At 46.0% G+C, this 27,329-nt stretch overlaps 1 long non-coding RNA gene across 3 annotated transcripts; it reads left to right on the plus strand.

Annotated features, from left to right (window-relative positions):
• The first annotated feature begins 1,273 nt into the window (after positions 1–1,273).
• LOC139074312 (uncharacterized) lies at positions 1,274–27,329 on the plus strand. 3 transcript variants are annotated; one of them, XR_011523814.1, is made up of 10 exons: positions 1,274–1,400; positions 1,885–1,932; positions 2,054–2,191; positions 4,804–4,928; positions 5,166–5,262; positions 13,967–14,012; positions 14,663–14,858; positions 24,601–24,707; positions 26,175–26,305; positions 27,117–27,329. It is a non-coding gene; the product is annotated as an uncharacterized lncRNA (long non-coding RNA). The 3 variants fall into 3 exon arrangements; XR_011523815.1 differs by lacking the exon at positions 5,166–5,262; XR_011523813.1 differs by lacking the exons at positions 4,804–4,928; positions 5,166–5,262.

Raw genomic sequence — 27,329 nt, forward strand, 5'->3', positions numbered from 1 at the left:
GTCATGTTTGTTTTATCAAGTGAACATAGAGGACTAATTCTGGGGGGAACCTTAGAAGGCTTTTAGAGGAGATGTCTGTTGAGTTGGATCTTGAAAAATGGGTAGGAGTTAGCCAGGTGGATGGGTGGAAGACTAGGACACTCCAGCTGGAAGAAACACCACCATATACAGAAATACTGGGAGCAGAATGGCAACGGCTCATGGTTTTCTGTGGCTAGAGAGTAGGGTGATGGGGAAAGTGGAGTGGTAGGAGATTAGACTGAAGAGGAAGGTAGGGGCCTTCTGGGCCATGCAAAGAACTTTGGAATATATCTTTTAGGCAATAGGGATCCTTCAAATATTTTTTATCTGGAAAAATGTTTAATTTGTGATCAAATTAAATTTTTAGAAAGAGCCTTATGCCAGCACTATGGACAGCAGGTTGGAGACAGAATTGGTAGCATGACCAAGTAGGGAGGCTGACGTCATGGTCCAGGTGAGAGATGAGGGGATCCAAACTCAGGTACTTGCAGTGAGTATGGAGGGCAGGGGACAGTGTTAGGAGATACTTAGTACAATCGAGTAACCCAATTGGCTATAGATGGGCGCATATCATGGGAGAAAAAGTAGAAAGAGACTCAAAAAAGGAAACAGAATTTGTAGAGGATATTTTTCTCAAAGAGAGAGGAACTTGTGAAATAAAGGGTTTGTATGAAGTATTCTAGATTGTTTCCCCATCTCTGAATTTCTACAACACTTTGATTTGGAACCATGCAACTGAGCATTGAATTCTACTTTCCACTGGCCTGGACAGTGAGAATACAAAGATGGACAAGGCAGGGTCCTTGTTCTCAAGGAGCTCACAATCTATTAGGGGAGACAAATAGATAAACAAATAAGTGAAACAGAATGTGGTGTGCTGTCACCAGGCGTGTGTAAAAAGACAGAGCCTCGACAAAGCATGGGAGGGTGCGTTCAGGACATTGCATTATGGGTCTGGGGTAGAGGAATGGTACGCTTAGATTTGGGTTTTAGAAAGATCACAGCAGGCTGCAGGGTGAATTGGAGTGAGGCCTGTCTAGTTGGAAAACCAGTGAGAAGGTAAATGCTCAGTGGGAAAGACAGCCGAGTTGGAGCTGCAAGGCTGCCCCTCTGGCACTGCGGACAGGAGCTGTGCCTTCTGAGTCCTAGAAGTCTTGCCAAGTCCTAGCATTGCCTTAGCAACAATCCCATTATTACACCTCAACTTTCCCTTTGGTCATTTTGAGGTCCTGAGGACTTCTGTTTTCTTCTCATTGCTACTGGTAACCAGAGCTTTGACAATAAGGGCTGGACAGTGGCCCTGCTGTGAGAAGAGAGAAAAGGAACGGGGCTGAGGGAAGGACGAGAGACAAGATCCAGAGGGTGCTGCTCCCTTGGGAGTGAGTTCTGGGTGGGAATTGATGGGGGAAGTTTCCATGAGGCTCCCGGATGCTTGGGAGCTGGGGAGGATACAATGAAAGGAGGCAGGAGAACAGAATACCCAGATGGGGCGTGGAGAGGAATGTCCTCACATTTGTCACAGAGCAACCCTATGTGGCCCTTCAGGCCAGATTTTATATTATAACAGTAGTAATAATAGCAATACATTGCATAGCTCTAAACACTTTAGGTATATTAGCTGGTTTAATGATCATAACTCTGTGAAGAAACTGAAGCTCAGAGATGTTAATTACTGTCTAAGGTAGACCGAGTAAGGAGTAGAGAAGGCTTTGCACCTAGGAAGCTGGCTCCAGGATCCATGTGCTTAGCACTGAGCTGTCTCCCAAACTGTTGGTAAGAGAGGACGTGCATCCATAAACCCTGGATTATGTGTTTCTTTGTCCCAGCAATTCTAATCTGTTCCATCTCTATGTTTGGTTTAAGATAGAGAAGGCGAGGGAAGGATATTGTCTTGGTGCCTGTGAATTCCAGGTGAGAAGGAATGAGGGAGGAGGGAGAGCCCCAGGGGCTGAAGGGTTCTGGGATGGCTGACATGCTGGCTGGACTTGGGAGGACGAACTGACCCGCATTTGAGGGAATGCTGTCTTATTAGATCTGAAGGCGATGCTATTGGATCTGGGTCTTTCCTCATCAGCCCACTCCTGGAAATGGTGGGCAGCTGGAGCCAAGATGACAAAGGGGAAGATTAGAGGCAACTGAGACCTAAGTCCTGGACCTGGAAGGTGAAAAGGTGAGTCTTGTTTGAAACTGCGTCTCCCGGGCCCGCTTCAGGGCCTGAGCTTTCAGCCAGAGTTGTGGGCACACACTTTATTTTTAAAGGTAAAACATTGATTGTTCTGGAGACAAGAAACTCACCTTAGCTGTGAACTAATGCCCCAGTTGAGATAGGGATCAGTGTCTCCGTGCCTTTCTAACCCCTGGGCAATGTTTTATAGAAATTACCTGTACCACCGGTTGCTATAGTTACCTCTTGTCTAGGCTTCAAGAGGAGAAATATCTAACCAGGCCTGTTAGCAGGAGAGAAATAGGTGCTGAGGTCTGACAAACAAGAGTAGGACATGCAGAAAAATCTTTATCCACACGGCATCAAGTTTTAGAGTATCTACCCTATTCACAAGCTGGTGATCGTGCATCTCCACCTCCCCTTTGTATGGGCATCAGCCCAGTTCACAGGGGTGAGCCTGGCACAGCCATGTTTGAAATAGGTGACCACATTGCCATGGTTGTAACTATTTGGACCATGGTGAACACCTGACTCAAGCTTGGACAGCCAGATTCTCTCGCCTGCAAATTGGGCTGAAGTTTCCCAGCCAGTCTGTCTGGATAAATGGCAGGCCCTGTGCTATGTAGGCATGGAAGCCTAGGGCCTGTTTTCTATCCTGTAGAACAGAAAGCAGGTGTGTGGAGGGAGAGTAAGCCTACTTGCAGAGGGAGCAGAGAGGAGGGGAGAAGATCTTGAGAGGTTTGCAGTTCTTGGCGCTTATTGAGGCATGATTGCACTCCTGCCTTAGTTTTTTCTTTCTTTCTTTTGATGACGATTGTTGCTATTATTAGCCCTCAGTGGCATGAATTACTTTGTGTTACTTGTCACTAAAAACTTATACTCTGCTCTAAAATTGTTATGGGCTGAGGGGTGTGTGTGTGTGTGTGTGCTTGTTCATACGTTGAAGTCCTAACCCCAGGACCTCAGAATGTGACTGTAGTTGGAGACAAGGTCTTTAAACAGGCAATTTGTTTAAAATGAGGTCATTAGGGTGGGCCCTAATCCAGTGTGACTGGTGTCCTTATAAGAGGAGGAGATGAGGACACAGACACACACAGAGGGAAGACCACGTGAGGACCCAGGGAGAAGGCTAGCCATCTACAAGCCAAAGAGGAGGCCTTCAGGAGAAACTGAACTTTCTGATACTTTGACCTTGAACTTGCAGCCTCCAGAACTGTGAGAAAATAAGCTTCTGTTGTTGGCATCACCCAGTCTGTGGTGCTTTGTTACAGTGGTCCTAGCAAACCACACAACCGCTCTGCGAGATGCGAGCTCTAACTCGCCCTACCTCTGCCCCTGACAAAGCAAACGCAGTCGTAGAGGAACTGTGGGTTCTTTTCTTAATGGTGATCCTTAAAGACAACAACAAAAAGATCTTTCACCTTGGTTAGATAGTAAGCCAATAACTGGCATTCAAGAACCCTAAAGGAGTACAGCTCTCGAGAAATACATCTCCTTAACGCTCTTGTTTGGCTTAAATTGAAAGTGTTCAGCTTCATGTCTTCCCAAGGAGAGATACCTGCTAAGCTTTAATTTTACATGGGAAAATGATTGTTTTTTCTAATTGGAATGAAGAGGGACTCTTTCTTCAATTTGTTTAAACCTTGGTGAGAACAAGGCCAGCCACTTTGCAGCAGGTCCCAGGGCCTGCAGATTCTTCCCATTGCCCTTGAGTTCTGAGGTCAGTGTACGAAAAGGCTTTTCCAGCAATTATCATCACATTAGAGAATTACGTAGAGAAAACTATTCAGGTCTTGGTCTTAATCAGGACAAAGTCTTTAGGAAAATGCTGTTGAGATTTCAAAAAAAAATAAATGAGTGGAGAGGGGAAGGTCAAGGGTGGATAGAAGAAGCAAAAAGGTGTTGATTTAGCTGAACTACAGTGGCGTTTGAAAGGTCCCTGAGCAGAGACAAGGTGCAGAGGACACGGGAATAGCTTGTAGGCTCAGAAACACAGCGTGTGCTACTAGAAACAGGCACTGAAAGAATCCTGGCCTTTGTATGTGTGCCCCGAGGCGGTTTCTCTGGAAGGGAGGGGAGAGAGAGGTGGGACTTCAGGGCATTTTGTGATGTCCTTGTGTTTCTGTGGGGTAGCATTGGGTACTACTGGAATAGACATGGCAAATAAGTTTCAACTCATACGCAGCCCTGAATATTTGGAACATTATCTCCCTACGGGGCCGTGTTGAGATCGATTCTGAGGGTGCTTTCTGATTTGGTGGGAGAGGGTGTCAATCAGGGATGATGAATCAATACCTGAATGCTGTGCACGTGTGCCACTCAGGACATCAAAAGTCACAAACTGATGGCCTGAGGGACAATGGGGCCTGTGACAGGTTTTGTTCGGCCCAGGTGGTTTCCTAAAATAAAAAAATCTGAGCTAGACCTTTAAAAGTGGACAGATTTAAATTTTTTTAAAATCACATTTTCAACTTCTCTTAAAAAATCGTAAACCTCAGCAATACTGCTTATCCCACATGACGACAGGATGGAGCTGGGCATGGCTCAGTTCAAGCCTGGCCCCCCGGGGACGTCAGAGCGTGTGAGCCCAGGCTACTTATGGCCTTCTCTGGACTCAGGGATCGTGTGGCTGCAGACTGAGGAAGTGGTCAGCAGATGACGTCGCAAGTCAGAAAGGACTGAAACTTCAAGACCGTTCCGGCCTAAGAGGCAGAGAAGAGGGCAGGCGAGTGTGGCAAAGGCGGTAGGTCGCTCAGACGGTGTGTGAGACCAAGACCATGCACCACAGCATTTCCAGATAAGCGGTGAATGTGGTCTTTTCGGGAGGGGTGGGCAGCCTGAGGTTCTGCAAGGATGGAGCTATGACTGGCGAAAGCTGAACCCTGAAGTCTTCCTAATGGTCTACTGCGCTACTTCTGGGCATCACCTTTTATGGGTTGGGAATGAGACATTTCATCAAACTACCAGTTTATCTTTTTAGAAATTTTTAATGGAGTCAGCAGTACAGATGATCCCGCTCCTCTGAACCCCAGAGCCGCGCATCCAGCTGTCAACTTGCCATCCTCACTGTGTCAAAGGTACTTCAAACCTGAGTGTCCAAAACGAGACATACTTCCCTCCCAAATCCGGTCCTTTCTGGTGTCTATCTCAGGGAGTAGCACCTCCCTTCCTTCAGCTATGAAAACCGGGGACCTCTTGCTCGTTACCTGCCTCCTCGCCGTCTCTTGTCCAATCATTATGAAGCCCTAGTAATTTTCCCCGTAAACATCTGTTGACTCTGACCCCTTCTCTTTGGCTCTACTGCTCTCAGAGTCCTCGCTTCCATCGCTTTTTGCCAAAACCATGGGAAGTTCTCCTAAACTCGTCTCTCACACCCTCTCACCACGCTCCAAATTTCCCTTCACACGGCGGCCACAGCCAGCTTTACAAAAGCGAATCCATCACGTCTCCTGCTTCAAACAGTCCAACAGCCTCCTGTCGTTCTCAGGATGCAAGCCTGCTTTCCTCTGCACACACTTGCATCCTCAAAGGCTCGGCATTTGCTCCTTACATGGCTTGTCGTCTTCCCCTTCCTCTTCCTTAGAAAATCAATCTTCGTAGGAAAGCAAGTCACTCCAGCTCCCCGCCCACGGCGTGACTGGGTACACGCTTCTCTAAGGGATGAAAAATGGACACAAGTCATTCTGCTTCTCTTTGGGTAGCGTTGATTTTTAGCTTCTTCTTTCAGTACTTGCTGCGACGGCTGCAGTCAATTCCAGACGTTTCCTGCTGCTTAAATGTCAGCAGCTCATCTTCACTTCCAGCTGCTGGACGAGTAATTGTTTCACGTGCTTGAACTGAATAGTGATCAAGTAGCCTGGGGCCAATTTGAGAGTCAGCTTTCCAGTCCTTCTGGAAGCAAATTTTAGACACGTCTTGTTTTGGTCATCTCAGCTTCAGAGGTCCGGCTTCCTCCGAGTTGACTTTTTTGCTTGTCTTGGGAGGTCAGATCCTGAACCCGGAGGAGCCATTCCGCGCTGGTTAGGAAAAGTGGATGACAGTCTGTGAGGTGCTCTGTCCAATAGGGTAGTCACTCGCTGTATGTGGCTATTTAAATTTATTAAAATTAAATGGAATAAAAAATTTAGTTCACAGTTGCAGTAGGCACATTTCAAAGCCCAATACACACATGTGGCCAGCAGCTGCCATATTGGACAGCGAACTCACAGGGTATCGTTGCAGAAAGTTCTCCGGGACAGCATGCTCTGGGGTTTCCCACAGAGGGAGTCCTCGCTGGACAATGTGGTACACCTACAGCAACACGTTTTCTTTCAATTAAAAAGAATCAGTCTCCTCTTATTTTAAGTGACAGTTGCTGTCATTTTGCTGTCATGGAAAGTGAATCCGTGGTCACTTGTTCTGGAGAGGAAGAAGCAGGTCAAAGGGAAAACGTGGAGGGCCACTGAATTTGGAGAGGGAGCTCCCTCTAAAGGTCCTAGGGGGATAGGGGGAGGGGGGTTTGGGTGGTTTTTTACCCCTCTAACATGCTGGCTCCCATGTGGACACACACAGGATCATCATGTGATTTGTGTCCACAGGAAAACTCAGTGCAGGGCTCTTTTCACTTTGCCATAGGATTGGGCTGACGGTTAAGGAGGAAAAGGAACAGTCATCCTACTGGGAATACGACAACTAAATGTGTAGCATGTGGCACCTTCCAAAAATTCCTGCCTCTGTCACAGCACCTCCATTCATTTCCTGAAGTACTTTTTACTTGTAAGTTGCTTTCACATCTACACTCTCATTTTGTTGCCGTTTTTCCCCTTTTGTTTTCCTTCTGAGGCTGTAGAAAAGGGGGCAATTCTATTTTGGTGATTGGTGCAGGCAGGTGATTAGATTACGTTGTAGTGCAGCTGAATGATTGCTCTGGTCTTCCTGAGATTAGTAAGGAGAATAGTAACAGCCAATGTTTATTAAGTGTTTTCTCGGTTCCAGGCTTTGTGCTAAGGGCTGTAGATGGTTGATCTCTTTCAGCACTTCAGAAAATCTCTGAGATGGTCTCCGTAGTGGTTAAGAACACAGAGCCCCACCCTGGCCCCACCATTTATCAGTTGCGCTTCAATTTCTTAATTAAAGGCAGTTCGTGGTGTTTACTTCACTACTTAAAGGATTAAGTGAGTTACATGGAATCCACTTAGAATAGTGTTTGCATGTAAGAAACACTCAATAGTTATTCTTACTATCATTATCCCTGTTTTTATTGGTGAGGAGATGCATTTAAGGAGCTTTGAGGAGGTTAAGTAACGTTCCCAGGGCCAGATAGTTAGCAAATGGAGGAGCTTGGGCTGGAACCAATTTCATTCTGATGCCAAAATCCCAGCGATGCCTTGCTAATGCGTTTGGCTATTTCCAGTGATGTCAATATGTTACCAAGCATGATAATGTATATGGAAGTGGTTTAAAAATTATTTAGTCCTGGTGAGATTATCATAATCATCACTAACAAAAAAGGACTATGTGCTAACTTTGTCTCGGATTTATAACACTGCCATTTTTTTTTTCAAAGAAGTGAATTCACTTTTTTGGCTACTTAAAAAGGGATGTTATCTTGTCTGTGACTTTGAGCAGAGGTGCTCGAGGGTTTCCAATTTGTGCTAAAATAACACATTTTCTGAGTCGTCCTGAAGAGCAGGGATCTGGCCTTTGTAGAAGCGAGGATAGCAATTAGGATTTCAGAGAATCCTAGGTACTGGTTGGCAATTATTTTGAACAAAGATTTTTTGATGCTGATGATTTTAGACACTGAATTGGGCACCAGGCATACGAAATAATATAAACACAGTCCCTACCCTTAAGGGGCACAACATTTATTGGAAAACAGGATCTATAAGCAAATGTTTGGAGAATTCGGCTTCATGGAAGGGACACTTAATCCAGGTGTTGATGGATGAGTGAGTTTTCCAAGGAGTGTGGAAAAGGCATTCTATGGAAGAAGGAGAAAGAACAAACCACAGAGGCCTGGAGAAGTATTTTTTGATTAGATTATCAGTTGTTTGGAAGGCTCGAGTTCAGGGCACACAGGGACAAGTTTCTGGAGATGAACTTGGACAGGCAGGCTGCACTGAGAATCACGCTAAGAAATCTGGACCCTCTTCCAGATGCTAGGGACTACTGAAGGTATTAGTCAAAGGGATGACTCGATCAGCCTTGTGTTTTAGAAAGGTAACTTGGCACTTGTATGGAGGGCAGCTGGAGGAGGGGTGGGCCCGAAGTCAGCAACAACAGTTAATGAAAGATTTTGCATAGTCCACGTGAGAATGACAAGGGCCTGAATGTTGAGGGAGAGACTGGATTTAAGAATCATTTCAGGGGGCTGGCCCCGTGGCCGAGTGGTTAAGTTCGCGCGCTCCGCCGCAGGCGGCCCAGTGTTTCGTTGGTTCAAATCCTGGGCGCGGACATGGCACTGCTCATCAAACCACGCTGAGGCAGCGTCCCACGTGCCACAACTAGAAGGACCCGCAATGAAGAATATACAACCATGTACGGGGGGGCTTTGGGGAGAAAAAGGAAAAAAATAAAATCTTTAAAAAAAAAAAAAAAGAATCATTTCAGGGGCCGGCTCCGTGGCCGAGTGGTTAAGTTTGTGCTCTCCACTGCGGCGGCCCGGGGTTCGGATCCTGGGCATGGACATGGCACTGCTCGTCAGGCCACGTTGAGACGGTGTCCCACATCCCACAACTAGAAGGACATGAAACTATGATATACAGCTGTGTGCGGGGCCGGGGGCAGGGGGTGGGGGGCGGTTTGGGGAGATAAAGCAGAAAAAAAAAAAAAAAGATTGGCAACAGTTGTTAGCTTAGGTGCCAATCCTTAAAAAAAAATATAAATCATTTCAGAGGAAAAATGGGCAGAACGTGGTGACCAAAAATAAAGAGCTAGGGAAGAGGAGTTCAAATGCATTTACAGTCAAATCCGTTTCCATGTGTTGCATAATGAGATTTCAGCCAATGGTGAACCACATACAGATCGGTGGTCCCATAAGATTATAATGGAGCTGAACAATTCCTGCTGCCTAGTGACATTATAGCTGTCGTAACATCGTAGCACAATGCATTAGTCACATGTTTCTGGTGATGCTGGTGTAAACAAACCTACTGTGCTGCCAGTCGTGTGAAAATATAGCACATATAATTATGTACAGTATGTAATACTTGATAATGATAATAAATGACTATGTTACTGGTTTATGCCTTTACTACACTAAGCTTCTTATCATTATTTTAGAGTATACTCTTTCTACTTATATAAACAAAGTTTACTGTAAACCAGTATTTCATGTTACTCCAACAGCAGCCTCATACATCTCGTGTTTACTGCGTCTCTTGAGTGCAGCACTTTCTCTTGTGCTTGATTTGGTCTTGTGTTGTTTTGTTCATCGTGGCCCCTAAGTGTACAAAATCCACTGCTAATGTTGCCAGTAAGAGGCCATTTTGAGTGATTGACCTGGAAACAAAATTAAAAGTGACTAAGGACTATGAAGGTGGAAAATCAGTGATGGTTATTGCTCGCCAGTCAGGCATGTCCCATCCACCATAGCTACGATCTTGAAGAACAAGAACAAAGTGATGGAAGCTGTTAAAGGATCTGCTTCATGGAAGGCAATAAGACCAACGAAAATTCGAGAAGGGCCTGTATCAGACATGGAGAAACTTCTAGTGACCTGGATTGATGACCAGACACCGAAGCACATCCTTCTTAGCACCATGAGGATCACGGCCAAAGCAAAAATTTTATTTGCAATGTTGAAAGAAAAGGCTGGACCCGAATACCATGTTGAATTTGCCACTCGCTCTGGGTGGTTAAATGATTCAAGAATCATTATTCATCACGTAATGTGAAAGTAAGTGGTGAGTCTGCGAGCACTGATGTGGAGGAAGCCAAAAAATTTTCAGAAACTCTAGATAAGCTGACTGTGGAGGGAAATTACTTGCCAGAGCAAATATTTGATATAGATGAAATCTTCCTATTTTGGGAATAGAAGCCTGAAAGGACTTTCATGCATAAGGAGGCCATATCAGTGCCAGGTTTCAAGGCTTATAAGGCCAGGATAACAGTCTTGCTTGGGGGGCAATGTTGCAGGCTGCAAATTGAAACTCTGTGACCTGGCACAGTGAGAGCCCCCGGGCCTTCAAGCACATCGACAAGCACACACGGCCAGCGCACCACAGGAGCAGTGAGAAGTCAGGGAGGACCCAGCTCTTCTCCCGACTTACCCTCCTGAATTGCTATGCCAGAGAAATGGAGAAGTACTGTTTGGAGAGTAACAGACTTTTAAAGATTTCGCTTATGATTGATAATGCTCTTGGTCATCCTCCTTTTATTGGTGATCTTCCTCTCAATATCAAAGCAGTGTCTCTCCCTCCAAACACCATCTCTTTGATCCAACCAACGGATTAAGGAATTATAGCAGCTGTTAAGGCCTGATACCCGAGGAGGACCTTTGCCCAACTGCTGCAACTGAGGAAGACACTGAGAAGACACTGATGCAATTCTGGAAGGATTCCAGCATCTGTGACGACATCAAGAACCTTGCTCGGGCTTAGGGTGATGTCACCAAGGAATGTGTGAATGCCATCTGGAACAAGACACTCAAGAGGTTCGTCCATGGCTTCAAAGGATTGGACAAGTATGAGGAGGCTGCAAAAATCAACAAGGCTGTTGTTGAGATGGCAAACAACTTGAACCTGGGTGAGGATGAGAATGACACTGAGGGGCTCCTACAGGTGGTCCCCGAGGAGTGGACTGATAAGGAGTTGTTGGAACTGGAACAGGAATACACAGCTGAAGAAGAGGCAAGAGAAAAGGAAACTGAAGGAGAAAAAGAAGATGAATCCCCAAGAAAATTCACAGTGAAGGGTTTAGCAGAATCTTTTGCAGACCTCAACAAGCTCCTTAAAAAGCTTGGAAACACTGGGGCTGGCCACTTGTCGAGTGGTTAAGTTTGTGTGCTCTGCTGCGATGGCCCAGGGTTTCACTGATTTGGATCCTGGGCACAGACATGGCACCGCTCATCAGACTACATTGAGGCGGTGTCCCACATGCCACAACTAGAAGGACCTGCAACTAAGATGTACAACTATGTGCTGTGGGGATTTGGGGAGATAAAGCAGAAAAAAAAAAAAGATTCGCAACAGTTGTTAGCTCAGGTGCCAATCTTTAAGAAAAAAAATAAGCTTGAAAACATGGACCCCAATATTGAAAGGTTTTTTTTTTTTTTTTTTTTGAGGAAGACTGGCCCTGAGCTAACATATGTTGCCAATCTTCCTCTTTTTGCTTGAGGAAGATTATCCCTGAGCCAACATCTGTTGCCAATCTTCCTCTTTTTGCATGTGGGACGCCGCCACAGCATGGCTTGATGAACAGTGTGTAGGTCCACGCTTGGGATCTGAACCTGTGAACCCTGGGCTTCTGAAGCAGAGCATGTGCAGTTAACCACTACACTAATGGGCTGCCCCTGAAAGCTTTCAGTTAATAGAGAGGAATGTTCATGGTGCATTATCTGCTTACAAGCAAATCTATGATGAAGAAAAGAAACAAATCAAGCAAACCACCATGGACATTTCTGAAAAGAATGACCCCTCCTTTAAAAGAACTTCAGGCAGGTTCTTCAGGAGGTGTCCCAGAAGAAGGCAGTGTTATCACAGGAGGTGACAGCTCTATGCATGTTATGGCCCCGAAGACCTTCCAGTGGGACAAGATGTGGAGTGGAAGACAGTGATATTGATGATCCTGACCCTGTGTAGGCCTAGGCTAATGTGTGTGTTTGTGCCTTAGATTTCTTTTTTCCTTTTTTTTTTAGTGAGGAAGATTAGCTCTGAAGTAACATCTGTTGCCAATCTTCCTCATTTTTTTTCTTTTTGCTTGAGGAGTATTTACCCTCAGCTAACATCTGTGCCAGTCTTCCTCGATTTTGTATGTGGGTCACCAGCACACCATGTCTTGACGAGCAGTGTAGGTCCACGCCCAGGATCTGAACCTGTGAACCTGGGCGCTGAAGTGGAGTGTGCTGCATTTAGTCACTACGCCACGGGGCCGGCTCCTGGGTCTTAGTTTTTAACAAAAAAACCTTAAGAAGTAAAAAATAAAACACGAAATTTTAAAAATAGAAAAAAGCTTATAGAATAAGGATCTAAAGAAAGAGGATATTTTTGCACAGCTGTACAATATGTTTCTGTTTTAAGCAGTTTTATTACAAAAGAGTCAAAAAGTTAAAAAAATTAAAAAGTTTATAAAGTAAAAAAGTTACAGGAAGCTAAGGTTAATTTATTATTGAAGAAAGAAAAATATTTTTAATAAATTTAGTGTAGCCTAAGTGCACAGTGTTGATAAAGTCCAGAGCGGTGTCCAGTGATGTCCCGGCCCTCACATTCACTCACCGCTCTCTCACCGACTCCCCCGGAGCGACGTCCAGTCCTGCAAGCTCCATTTGTGGGAAGCACTCTATACAGAGGTGCCATTTTTTTTTTTTTTTTTACTTTTTAGTGAGATTATGATAGTTTACAACCTTGTGAAATTTCAGTTGTACATTATTATTTATCAGTCATATTGTAGGTACAGCACTTTGCCCCTTGTGCCCACCCCCCACGCCCCTTCCCCCTGAATCACTAATCTGTTCTCTTTGTCCATGTGTTTAATTTCCACCTATGAGTGGGGTCATACAGAGATTGTCTTTCTCTATCTGGCCTATTTCACTTATAATACCCTCAAGGTCCGTCCATGATGTTGTGAATGGCCCGATTTTATCCTTTTTTATGGCTGAGTAGTATTCCATTGTGTGTGTGTGTGTGTGTGTGTGTGTGTGTGTGTGTGTGTGTGTTTATCATATCTTCTTTGTTCAATCCAGATGCACCATTTTTCAATCTTTTATCCCATATTGTTAGTGATGTCTAGATATGTTTAGATACACAGCTGCTTACCATTGTGCTACAATTGCCTACAGTATTCAGCACAGTAACATGCCATACAGGTTTGTAGCCTAGGAGCAACAGGCTATACCACATAGGTGTGTAGCAGGCTATACCATCCAGGCTTGTGTAAGTGCACACAATGATGAAATTGCCTAACGATGCATTTCTCAGAATGTATCCCCGTCATTAAGTGACACGAGCCTGTACTTACAGCTTCCTGTGCTGTAACTCTGTGCTAAGCACTCAAGATACAAAAACAGTTAAAGAATGGTTCCTGTATTTAAGTAGCTGGAAGGACAGGCAAGTATACTGATAAATACATGCAATGTCATGCATGCAATGATACACATGTGTGCAGAAATAGTACACAAGAGGCCTCCAAGAATGCTTCGAAGTTTTCTAGCTCCAGGGACTTGGTGGCCGTCGATGTGTGTTTGGATCAGAGAGGAGAAACGGAAGAGGAGTAGGCTTCTCTCCAGGCATCGGTTTGATGTTCATGAAGCAGTTGGAACTTAAAGATATTCCAGCAACAGTCAGTCACACTCCAGCTCATCCTGGATTTGCAAGAGTTACAGAAAAAGGAGAAAATAGTAGTTGTTTTTAAAAAACCATGCTGGCATAATGTTTCTCCTTTTAAATGTTTTTGTTATGAATATGAAGAGAGAGAGACTATTAATTCCCTCTTTATCTCCCACAGTCCTAACTTGAGTTTTAAAAATTCATCCTGCACTAATTACAAGGGTTCTATCTATTCACTCTGAAAACTTCTGGTTCACTTCTTATTTTTTTAAAAATAGAAATTGCACTGAAGGCTAATCTTGTTTTTGTTTTTCAGGCAAGAGGATGATATCCTACGAGGGTCTCATGATCACCTTCTAAAGGTCAGATGATGTTTACCTTACAGTGACCTTACCTAATGTGGATGCAACAGGGCTCCATGGGTAGAAGGGGTTTATGCAGAACATTGCACAGTTCACAAAGATTAATGAAAGAAGCAAGTGCAAATGCATTAACTTAACCAACTCTCTGGAAAGCGAGTTTAACCAAAGGTAGAGATGAGTATAATATCAAAGCTAACTTAGAGACTATTCTGAAGTCTGTACTGTTCTTTTTTAAAAAAAGAATAGAAATTTCTTCTAGGGAGCTCAGAGAATTTGTCCAATACTGTTCCAGTTTCAGCTCTCATCTGGAGCCTGTAACGTGCTGGTTCACTAGAGAACATTACCAGCCCTGATGTTAGGAATCAAGGATGATGTACGGTTATAGGTTTTCCATACAATAGTGGGAGAGAAGTTTTATGCATTGCTGTGTTGAGGGGGAAAGAGAGTGTAGCTTAGAAATGAGCATAAACAGATCTAGGACGTCGCTGTACGTGAGCATGAAGAAGGCGTGTGAAGCCAGCTGCCTTAGCATGGACCGGGGGTTCCACCCTTTTGGATCTCACTGACCTACTGAGTGCTGGGGTTTTGCAGGCAGGTAACCTTTTATTTTGCCAACACAAAAGCTAGCGTTTGCTTTTACTCTAATTTAGGAAAGGATGTTTTAACACGCAAGCGTGGGAAGGACTTTGTGGGTGATAGCCACGCATTCAACAAAAGCCACCGCTGGACTCCAGTTCCCAGCCTTGCAGTTGGATGGACCGTGGGGATGTGGCGGAAGTGAGGCTCACCTCTTGCTGTCCTGGCCCACAAAAGCCTCCCACAATCCTCCTCTCTTTTGTTCCCCAGGTAAGGAAGTGGTGCTCAGGTGACATTGATAGGCTTAGCAAAACAAAACAACCCCAAAAACATGAGCAAATGAACAAAACCCCAAAACAAGACCACAAAGGAGCATGTCTCTTATCCCCTCTCCAGCCTTGCGGTCTCCTTCTAGCACCTCCAACTGGCAGAACTTTCAGGAAACAGTTGTCAAAGCTGAATGTGGTTTGCAGAATTCCAGTTCCAGCCCCATAAAGCTGGATGTAAAAAGGTAGGTTTTTGAGAAGAGTGACAATAGCTTAATTACCAGCACAGTAAGAAGTATACTTTTATTGTATTGTATTGTATTGTATTGTATTATTACAGCAGCTAATCAAAACAGTTTCTCCAAATAAATTTAAATTGATTAAATTTAATTTCATGAAACCCAGTACATTTTCCTCCTTTTTTTCTTACTTCGTTGGGCATTTGGTGAAATCTTACCTGCGGGCACGGTGCATGGGGCGGTGTGTGGTAAGCACTGGTGCACATTTCTCTGCCCTCTCCTCCAAGCGTTTGTTTCTATGCTCAGATGTTCGCAGAACTGTGGGAGCGGGAGAGGAAGGAAGGCTCGTGGCTGCGGGCAGGAGCAAGGCGGAGGGTGGAAGAGGAAATCATGATTTGGTGCCAGTTTCCTTTGGACTTCTTGGATTGGGTTTAAATTCCTCTGGTTAGAGGCGTGGGAGTGAAACTGACCTGATTCTTGTGAGAAATCTGATTGAGGGTGTGTGATCAGTAGCTGACAGAATTATTCAAGAGAAGCTTTGGGGTCCAGGTGACAGAGTGTGGCATAGAGCTGAGGAAGAGTTAATATTCTGTATGTATTTTGGCAATGATCTGGCAGCCAGCAATTGAGGGTTTTGAGTACATCCCAAGAAGGCACATGAGCTGGCCTCAGCTCTTCCCTTCTCCTCTCCCACTGCTCCAACTATACTGGTCTCCTAGATATTTCTGGGACAGGTTTGCTCCCACCTCAGGACATTTGCACCTGCTATTCCCTCTGCTTGGGATGGTCTGACTTCAGATTCTATCAGCTCATTCCTCACTTCCTTGAGGTCTCTGCTCAAAATTTATTAGGAAGTCCTTTCCTTATTGCTCTGTATAACCTCCCATCTTTCCTTTCCCACCCACACTCATCCTGGACTCTAGTTGCCATCTGACACATTATATATTTCTTTCTTTATGGACTGTATCTCCACACTAGAATATAGATGCTATGAGAGCAGGGGTTTTGTCTATTTTGTTCACTTCTTTATCCCCGGGACCTAGAACAGTTCCTGGCCCATAATAAGTCCTTAATAAATATTAGTTGAATTAATATTGTTGATGGCACTTCTGACATGGATATACTGCTCATTCCCATGACCTTTCTAAAATATGCCTCCTGTTTTGTCAGTCCCTTATTTAAAACTCCTCAGGCGGTTTCTCTTTGCTTTCAAAATAAATTTCAGGCTCCTTTCAATGGCCTGCAAACCTTCCTCAAGCTATGTCCCCTAATATCGCCAGTCCCACCTATGGCCACTCATCTCTTTCTACTCTACTCCTCTGCCATATTGGAATACTTGCAGTGCCCAGTGGAGCCGTGGTCTCTCTGATCTCCTGAGTTTTGCACGTGGCCACTTTTCCTTTGAAGATACTTTCCACCCCTTTCATCCTTTAGGATTCAGCTTTAGACATCATTTCTTCTGGGAAGTCTTCTTACCCTTAAGGCCGGGTTAGTCCAACACTGCCCGATGTCTAGCTTCATCATGGCACCCATCGTGGTGCATTTTGATGGCCCACTTTATTATCGTTTAGCATAAGACCGTCTCAGACCGCTCAGGCTGCCATAGCAAAATATCATAGACTGGGGGGCTTAAACAACAAAAATTTATTTCTCACAGTTCTGGACGCTGGAAGTCTGGGATCAGGGTGCCAGCAGGGTTGGTTCCAGTGAGAACTCTCTTCCTGGCTTGCAGATGGCCGCCTTCTCTCTGTATGCTCACATGGCCTGTCCTCTGCGTGTGTGTGTGTGTGTGTGTGTGCATGGAGAGAGAGAGAAAGAAATATCTCTCTTCCTTTTATGAGGCCGCTGATCCGGTTGGATCAGGACCCCACCCTTATGACCTCTCTTAACCTGAAGTGCTTCCTAAAAGCCGCGTCTCCAGATGCAGTCATGTTGGGGAGTTAGGGCTTCAACATAATATGAACTTTGTCGGGGATACAATTCAGTCCATAGCAAAGACCCGACTTCGAATTGCATCAGTGTAAACATCAAACATCCATAAAGTAGGGACTAATATAAGTATTTCTAGAAGAAGGGATTTGAGAATGAAATGGGGAAGAAAGACAGATGAAGCTGATCAGGAACCCAGGGGAGAAACAGAGGTTCTGTCCAGCATATCTGCCCAGTGGGATGCTTGGGTCTTACAGGACTCTCCACCCAGGTCACAGTGAATGAGGGCAAGGCTCAGGATGTGAAGGCTGTGGCCATCTTTGGCATGTTTCAGACAGCGTTTGATATTGGAAAGACAAGTCTAGAATAGTGATAGCCCAGGATCCCATCAATTAACAAACAAGGAAATAAACAAGACCAGGGGGCCATCAGCACTGAGATCTACGAGGAGGGGCAAGATCCAGCCCTCAGAGGTTGGGACCAGGGGGTTCAGGACTGTGGAACCCCCCTTTTACTAAGGTGTTGGGCAGGGAAACAGAGAATCTGGGTCTCTTGTACCAAACACTTGTTCCCGGGTACTTGGTTTGGTAACGGGAAATCAGAGGAGAAGCTCAGCTAGGAAGGCCCAGGGGTGCTGTGTGCCATGGGTTACGAGGACACTCCTGGGAATCCGTCGCTGTGGGAGCCTAGCAGCTATGGCTGGCTCACTGGACCCCGGGATTGGAAACCTCACTTAACTCCTCGGGTTATTCCTATAGTCCTAAGGGCCTTTTTCCTTATGGTCATGGCATGCTGGAGTTTGCAGAGTAACCTACAAAAAGACAAAGAAAAAGCCATTTCATAAGAACTGGCAATCTTATGGTCATCAGGATGTCAAGAGCCTCCAGGGCAGAGAGCTGTGCACCCAGGTTTACAATGATCACAGAAGTCTCTTCTCAGGAGAAACCCCTTTTCTCCAATAGGAGGGAAGACTTCTGATGTCAAAACTTATGACACTCAAGGCAAATAGTATGTCCAGATTCCTACTGCCTCGGGCCTTCTACAGTCAAGACCTGCACTGGGCTTCTGAGTATCTAATTGACTAACTTTTACAAACCATAGGGGAACATGAGGGGTTGTCAGGATGTCTTAACAGAGCTGTCTGTCCTAACAGAAGCAAGCAAGCGTTTATCTGTGGATTCGTAGGGCAATGAAATACTTCTGCCTCATTAACTACCAAATCCCAAGCAGTGGAAGGGATATGGGTAAGATTTCAAGATTGTTCCGAAATCGCTGTATGATTTGTTCCTACTCACTTTGTGGTTTCTGTCATTCTGATTTACTCCTCACAGCTGAGGCGCTCGTAGATCATGATGAAGTTACATTATTCTGCAGGCAGCAGGGTGGCACAGAGATTAGGAGTCCTGGGTCTGTGACATTTGGACTTACGCTCTTGAAGTCTCAACTTTCTTGTCTGGAGAATGAGTTTAATAAGATGTGTCTGTTATAGGATTGTTAATAAGACGATGCATGTCCATGGCCACATAGTAACCATCCAATAAATGAGAGCTATTATCACATTCACGTCTCCCGTACTGGAGCCTACACTCCATGAGGACAAGAGATACACTTATTATCTCCTGGTCATCACACATTCTGTAGCACATATCATGTAGCCAGTGACTGTGCAATGGAAAAGGAAATATTGAACTTCTTGGACGACCTCAGGCCACACCTGTCCCTTAGCTCTCTGCTAAAAGGTGGAGATTTGGGGATCTCTCTTCAGTGACAATAACATGCATTCTAAAATATCTTAAAGTTGTGCAAGTGCAACCTAAAATTTTAGTACACCATGATATTTCTTAGCATATACTACTGGTACGTAAACACTGAACTACTCTTTTGTTTTGTTTTGTTTTGGTGAGGAAGATGGTCCCTGAGCTAACATCTGTTGCCAATCTTCTTCTTTTTGCTTGAGGAAGAGTGTCACTGAGCTAACATCTGTGCCACTCCTCCTCTATTTTGTATGTGTGGTGGTGCCGCAGCATGGCCTGATGAGTGGTGTGTAGGTCTGCACCTGAGGTCTGCACCCGTGAACCCTGGGCTGCCAAAGCAGAGCACGTGAACTTAACCACTACACCACTGGGCCAGCCCCTGAACTACTGTTTTTAATGATCTCAAACATTTTTAATCTTAGCAATAATTTAATTATTTTGACTTGTCTGTGCACAGCGGTTACCTGAGATACTTGTTAAGATGCAGAATCCTGGGCCCCATCACTAGAGATTTTGGTTCATTGGCCGGAAGTGGAGCCAGGAATGTGTATATTTCAAGAGTTCCCCAGGTATTTCGGATATAGGAGGGACTTGGACTAAACTTTGAGAATTACTGCTGAGTTCTCTCACACTCTGAACCACGCATGGGAAAAGCCATCCCCTCTGTGTCTGCTGTGGTTCAGCGGGGACAACAGAGCTGCGAAGAGTAGTGAGAACAAGAAGTGACTCTAGCAATTGGAACTTACACGGGTGGGAGGAGCTGAGGGAGTGAGTCTGGCAAGGGGTGGAGACCTGTGTCATTGCACATGACAGCCTGAAGCACTGGTGGTGAGAAGGTCATGAACGGCCGGAAGTCCCACAGCCTGGGTGGGGCCGGCTGCTGAAGTGGCCCTGCAGGGGAGATCTGCTTGTGGACTTACTGACAGAGAAATCTGGGGAGCTGCTGCCTCTGGAAGTCAGCCTGGGGCTGTTCTTGTTGGTGGGGCCAGCGTCAGAAAGAGGAGCCCGCCACTCACATCTGCGTCTGTCTGTCACCACGCCTGCCCACTGTGATCCGAGAATAGTGACTTCTTCATTTCTCCCACAAGTTCCTCTTTTTGTCCCCTCTAACCCAGATCTGTACAGGGAAGAATCTTCTGGAGAACATAGTTTCCATCTTTAGTCACATGAACATAGCACACTGCGACACCTCATTAGGATGCCCTAAAAATGAAGCATATGGCTCCCTTTCCATCCTGCTGCTTCAGGCCTCTGAGTGCTGGGGGTTCACGCCTTCTCTCGAGTTTCTGTGTATTTCAAGAGCACCGTGGAGAGAATTCCAACGTCTTTATTAGGGAGAACTTGCCACTCTTTGCAAACCTGAGTAAATTGGGCTTGTTGGAAGCATATGCACACTGAGCTGCATCCTTGAGCCAGCCTGCTGGTGATAAGTAATTTAAAGACGACAGATGTAGGTGTGACACGAGTGGAAGATGTTTAGAGTCATATCATCAGGAAAGTTAGCATTTTAGCATTCAGACAGGCATATTTGCAAACAGGGAAACTCGTATGTTAGGTGTCTCTCACGACGGGCATCCCGCACCGCCTCAGAGGTGGTCTTTGTGAGTGGACAGCTCCAGGGCTGGGGGAAGCCTGTTTGCCCAGCGAAGGTGAAGGATGCCTCTAGTGGGCTGAGTAATAGCCCTTAGCATACCAGATCCTAATCCTTGGAACGTGTAAATGTTACCTTAGGGTCACAGATGGAATATGTTATAAAATTTTGTAATTTTTTATATTTGTAAAATATGTTACAGATGGAAAAACGATCTTTGCAGATGTGATAAAGTTGCGGATCTGGAGATGGGGAGATTATCTTGGCTTACTGGGTGCCTCCAAATGCCATCATGGGTGTTGGTGAGAGAGAGGCAGAGGGAGAATTGACAGAGAAGGGGAGGAGGCAACGTGAGCACGGAGGCAGAGACTGGAGTGATGTGGCCAGAAGTCAAGGAATGGAGCAGGCACCAGGAGCTGGACGAGCCGAGGGACCCATGCTCCCCTAGAGCCACCAAAGGGAGCGTGGCCCTGCTGGTCCTTTCTCTTCAGCCAGTGATACTCACTTTGAACTTCTGGCCTCCAGTACCATGAGAGAACACATTTTTTATTGTTCTAAACCACCAAGTTTGTGGTAATTTGTCACAACAGGCACAGGAAACTGATATAACATCTCTTTTCCATCCTCAGCTTCCCGTGCCCGGCCCCTTTGAATGGAACTCCCTTCTTGCTGCAATGGTAGGGCTGGCGGTGCAGGGGGACGGCCAGACTCCTGAGCCCAGAGCAGAGCAGCCACGACCTGCTCTTCATTCCCAAGGCATTTGACAGAGCACGAGCTGAGGCTGCATCCTGTTTGGTGGCTTTACTGCCCATAGACCCTGGGATTTTGGGTTAGTTTGCTTAGGCTGCTGTAGCAAAGTACCACACGCTGGTTAGTGCAAACAACAGGTCTGGAGGCCACAAGTCTCAGATCAAGGTGCGGGCAGGGCTGGTTTCTCCTGAGACCTCTCTCCTTGCTTGTGGATGGCCATCTTCTCACGGTGTCTTCACATGGTCTTCCCTCTGGATCTGTCTCTGTCTTAATTTCCCTTTTCACTAGTCATGTGGGATTAGGTCCCACTCTAATGACCTCTTTCTAACTCAATTACCTCTTTAAAGGCTTATTTCCAGACACAGTCACATTCTGGGGTCCTGGGGGTTAGGACTTCAACATACGAACTCGAAGGGCACACAGTTCAGCCCCTAACAGAGCTCATCTTCTTGTGCTGAGGTAGTTCTTGTGAAGGGCTCAGGGCTGTGTTGGGCACATAGTAAACGCTATATAAACAGTGAGTTATTCAATTATAGCACAATCATTTCTGTTCTCTCATACAGCTACAAACCACCGCATTTGTATGTACGTGACGCGTCTATTATACATCTATAAATATGTGCACATTTCTGTGTCACCTTCCTTGGTAAAATTTTAGTGATTTCATTCAGGTAGTATTTCTGGGTGGTTTGTCTTCAGTTTCTGAGAATCCTTGGAGATATCTAAAATGTATGGCAAACCCTCTAAATTGTCATTGATTCATCAAAAATTTATTGAGAGTACTGTGCTGGCCTCTAGGCTACGATGTTGATCAACACTGGGCAGGTACAATTCAGTTAAAGGTCATGGTGAAGCAAGTACAATGTCCCAGAGGAGGCTGGAGGAAGGGTCTTGCCCTGGAATAAGCTTGTCTGCAAACTCTTTAACTTTCCCACCCATTGAGCAGGAAATGTCCGTGTCCTCTCCCCTCGAGTCTGGCCTGGTGCTGAGACTGAGTTGACCAGTAGAAGGTGGCAGACGTGATGCCTCACCCAGGAGTGCTAGCTCTAGGGGAAACAGCTGCCGTGTCCTGGGTCTGGCTGTTCCGACACTGCCATGCTGTGAGCAAGCTCAAGCCAGCTGTGTGGAGAGGCTGTGGGAAGACAGAGGCCGCATGAGCTCAGGTCATTCAGCCATCCCAGGGGATGCCAACATCAGAGTGAAGGAGCCATCTTAGATATTGCAACCCCAGCTTCACAGTGTAGAGAAGAACTAGGAATTCAACGGGAATCCAGAACCAAGGCCTCAGACATGTGGCCCCATCAAGTTGTCCCAGCCACCTCCAGTCATTCAGCCATCTCATAGTCATTGCAGCTCTGGTGTGCGCAAAGTCTTCACTTGCAAAATTGTAAGCTTCATAAAATAGTGGCTATATTACTACTTAGTTTCCGGGTGATATGTTACATAGCAATAGGTAACTGGAGCAGGACCCTAATCTAGACTTGGAAGATAATTAAGAAATCCTATATATCAGAAATCCAACATTAAAGTGCAGAACACCCACAGACACAGAATCTTCAGAGGATGCCTGCCTGCAAAATCCAGTCTCTTTCTTTCAGTGTGAAGGCTCGAGGTGAGTGCCTCTTTAGGCCTCAGGTCTTACGGTCCTTGCTCTGTTGATGAACTCTGTGGAAAGCGCTGATTTAGTTTCTTATATAAACTGCTACCTGTGTGGGGCCCGCAGGTCTCCTGGGGGCTGGTGCTGCAGTTTGCTACAGTGGCCACCTCCAGCTGCTCTGCGGGTCATTCCTGCGGGCTGCTTGTTCAGCCTTTCCTCCACGCGTGCTTCCGTGCCGCGGAATGCTACCTAATTCTGCTACCTAACCTGCTTCGCTAGAGGTCCTGCCCTTCCCTCTCTCGCTAATTATTTTTCTCTATCCAGAGCTCCTTTTTTTCTTTACTGGGTCCAAAGAGCCCTCAAACCTTCATTCCTCCAACTCGCCGTCATGCTACGTTGCAGAAAAGCAGCATGACAGAGAGATTCAGGCGCTGGCCCTGGAGTTAGACTGCCTGAGTCTGAAGCCTGATTCCGCCTCTTACGGAATGACCTTGCAGTCTCTGTGCTGCCATTATTCTCAACTACAAAGTGAGGGAAACGGCAGTGCCCGCCTCATAGTGTTGGTGTGAGGATAAAAGAGAGCATTCATGTAAGATGCACAGAACAGTGTCTGGCCTGGAGCAAGTCCCCAATAAATGCTGTTGACCTTTATTATTAATAACACGCATCTTGCAGTATGGTAATAACGTGCCTATTTATGGGTCTGCTCACTCGATTCTCAATTCCTTGAGGACAGATAGCATCTTGAGCACTGTCGCCTCCCTAACGCCCTGCACAAAGTGTGACATAGGTTAGGCGCTCAACAACTGCTTCTTGAGTGGGCGAAAGCCACAAAGACGATCGGAAGACTGTGTTCTGTCAGTGGAAGGCCAACAATATCCTCATAAGAGAGAGGCAGCGGACGGTGGACGGCAGCTTGATTCTGTAGAACGTACTCCACGTCCTTCTAAGAATCGAAAGGACAGAACACTGATTGGGAGGGTGAGTGTGAAACAACCGGATTCTCTGTGGGTTCCCGTGCATGGTTCACTGTTATGACCGTGTGCTTAAGGTGCCTGAAAACGTGAGGCTGTAATGACCAAGTTCCTGAAGAAGTTGGGTGTAGGGGTCTTGGACCTTTAACCCCTTGATTGTTCTCGAAGAGGCTGCATAAATGATTGGGAAACTATTTATTTTTACGTAGGACCCACCTTGTTTAAGAAAGAATTTAAAGCACATCCAGAGAATCTTGTAATAGCTCAGTGGGATAAAATAAAGGGAGGAAATTGAGTCTTAAGAAGAAGGTAGATGAAAAAGCTGGATGAAGTGGGAGTGAGGTTTGCTCCCGAAATGCTTGCTGTGCAGTCCTATACATTTTCCAGAGGTGGGTCACAAATTTGAAGCTGAACTTGCGACTAGTTTTTACGTGAAAACCATAAAATAACCAATTACATGAGTCACACTTTGGAATCATGATGTCAACAGCCAGCGTTTATCAAGTGCTTATTGGTGCCAGTGGCGGCTCTCAGCGCCTTGCGTGTGTTAACTCAGTCCTCGCAGCGGTCATAGGGGGTAGGCATTGGCCCAGCTCAGGCAGCCGGTTCACAGTTTTGAAAGCAGGCCGACCAAGAGTTGAAACCAGGCACCTTGGTTCCATGCTTTAAAAATCTACTGATTGTTTAAAACAAGAACAACTAAATCTCATATTAAGAACCTGGAAGAAATTCTTTCTGGTCCTTGAATTTCCCTGGGAATCTCATCTGAGAAGCATAGGAGACCCTGCAATCAAAAAGGAAATGGAGTGCACGCCCATCTATGGCAGTTCTCCAAGCCGACCCCAGATTAGCAGCACGAGCCTCGCCTGGGCACTGGTTAGACACGCACATTCTCTCCATGTCTCTTTCCAGGTCGACTGCATCAGAAGCTCTGGGCTGGGGCTCAGCAGTCTGCATTTGAACAGACCTTCCAGGGGCTTCTGAGGGCTGCTCAAGTTTGAGAACTGCTGCTCTAAGGGGTAAGAGGCTTCCGGTGCGGAAGGAGATGTCTGGCTTCTCATGACCTTGGTGAGGAGCTTCGGGAGGTAGAAAGCTCGTGAAATCATGGTGACAGCCTCAGAGACCAGAGGGTTGAAAGCTAGGAGGTGCCATAAAAACCAGTGACTCTGTTTCTGGCTAACCCATCAGGCTGTAGGGAGGGAATGTGGTAGTAACAGTAATGCCTCCTCATGCGAGTTAGAAACACAGAGTTTGACAAAGTGCTGTCCTTGTATTTTCCCTTAAGAGTCTTATACCACCAGTGTGAATTAGAGATTTTCATGTTGAGAAGATGTTACAGGGGAAGAATTAGAAGCTGGGGGAGTTTGGTTTATTCAGGGTTGTACAACTGATACATCTCAGAGCCAGGACTTGAGTCCAATCTCTTCTACTTCTGACTACTTCTCAACGCTTTTCTCTTCTTTCCACCTCCAGCCGTGCCCGCTGTCTTTCACCGGCATTGTTAAGTAGCGTCCTTACTGGTCTCCCTCCATTTACTCTCATCCTTCTCCATCCATTCTTCTGAGTCACTCATTTAACATTTACTCTTGGAACACCTTCTACCTGCCAGGTGCTGTTCTCAGTGCTGAATTACAGCAGAGATCAAACTCTCGGAGCTGGTTCTCATAGAGCTGGCATAGCAGCCACAGAGATCCTCCTGAGTTAACGTAGATCGTGTAGCTTTTGTGTTTAAAATTGTGTGTGGGCTTCCCATTGTATTTAGAGCACAATTCAAATATCTTGCCATGGCCCACAAGGCCTTCCTGATTCGTCCCTGGCTTTCTCGCCTACCTCATCTTCAGCTCTCCCCCTTGTCCCTCATGCTTCTGTGACACTGGTTGAGTCTCAGTTCCTTGAACACCCCCAAGAACCTCTCTAACCCTAGATTTTTGAACATCCCTTTCCATTGCCTGGAATACTCTTACGCTTGATCCTTGTTTGTCAAAATCCTTCTCATCCTTTTGGTCTCAAACTAAATGCCACCTCTTCAGAGAGGCCTTCTCCATCTGCCTTTGTCCATTTGGGCCACTATAACAAAATATCACAGACTGGTTGGCTTATAAACAGAAATTTATTTCTCACAGTTCTAGAGGCTGGAAGTGCAAGATCAGGGTGTCAGCATGGTTGAGAGAGGGTCCTCATCCTGCTTCATAGCTGGTGACTTCTTGCTGTGTCCTGACTTGGTGGAAGGGGTGAGAGGTCTCTGCGAGGTCTCTTTTATAAGAACAGTGATCCTATGCACAGGGCTCTACCCTCATCACCTAAGCATCTCCCAAAGGCCATCACATTGGGCATTATTTCAACATATGCATTTTGGGGAGACCCAAACATTCAGACCAAAGCATCATCCAACATGAAATATCCAAGATGGCTTCTTTACTCAAGTGTTGTCACCTGGCTGGAATGGCTGAATAACCAGAGCTCCCTGGGCCTCTCTCTCCCCACAGCCTCCCCACACAGCTGGCTTGACCTTGCTCACAGCATGGCAGTGTCGGAACAGCCAGACTCAGGACATGGCAGCTGGTTTCCCCTAGAGGACCATTCGAGGAGAGGATGCTGCTACTTCTTTAAAGCCTTGGTAAAGTGTTACTTCTGCCATATTCTACTGGTCAACACAGTCCCAGAACCAGGCCAGATTCAAGTGGAGGGGACGTAGACATCTCTTGTCAGTGTGTGGGGGCAATGTCAAAGAATTTGTAGACAGCCTTGTTCCATCACAGGGCCCTTCCTACAGCATCTACTGGCAGACTGCCTGCTTCACCATGACATTTAATCTGAATTGTAGCTACCCAGTCTTAGTCACATTGTAACCCCAGAGGCCAGCACAGCACCCTCAGTAAATCTGTGTTGAATGAGTGAATGAAAATTAAGAGGGTTTGCCCTATATTTTAGATATCCTCAAGGGTTCTGGGAAACAGGAAACAAGACATGAAACCCCATGAAGGACCACGTCTGTCTTGTTCGCTGTTGATTGCTCTGTGGGTGACACAGTCCCTGGTGCCTGTTTTAGGTTATCCCGCAGCTGTGTGTGGAATGAATGAGTGCCTGCGTGCATGCATGTGTGAGCCCAGTTCCACTGCTCTTTCAGTGGCACTAAAGCTGATTGTGTGTGAACCTCAAGGTGTTTTTCTGCAAAGCTGCAGAGCCCCCTCCAGGTCTGCCCTTCCTGGTCTCTTACCCTCCAGCCCCAGGGAGCTCGATAGCACCACATCCCCCAGCACCTTGCACCGTACTTCACACACGTGTTCTCCGATTCTTGAAGCAGGAGCAGGAGTGGAGCATTGTGAGTTTTAAAACATACTCAGCTCAGAAAAAACAGCCTTCAAAGCCAGGAGGTCTCTCAGCTGTGATGTTTAGACTTCTGGAGCCTATGCAGCCTTCTCTTGCAGGGCGCACCGGAAAAGAGGAAATTGGAGAAGGCTTTGGAGAAGGACGTGGAAAAAGCCCTGCGTGTGTGAAGCTCTTTTCTCCGTGCCCGGAGGAAATGCGAAAGGGGACCGTGTGAACATCTGTGGGAGCTACTGAGAGGCTCAGGATTAGCGTCAATGCCTGTTATGACATTCTGCCTTTCAGCTCAATAAAATGATTTTTTGTGAGGCTTT

The sequence above is a fragment of the Equus przewalskii genome, chromosome 11 (genome assembly GCF_037783145.1).
Source record: "Equus przewalskii isolate Varuska chromosome 11, EquPr2, whole genome shotgun sequence".
Taxonomy (NCBI): Eukaryota; Metazoa; Chordata; class Mammalia; order Perissodactyla; family Equidae; genus Equus; species Equus przewalskii.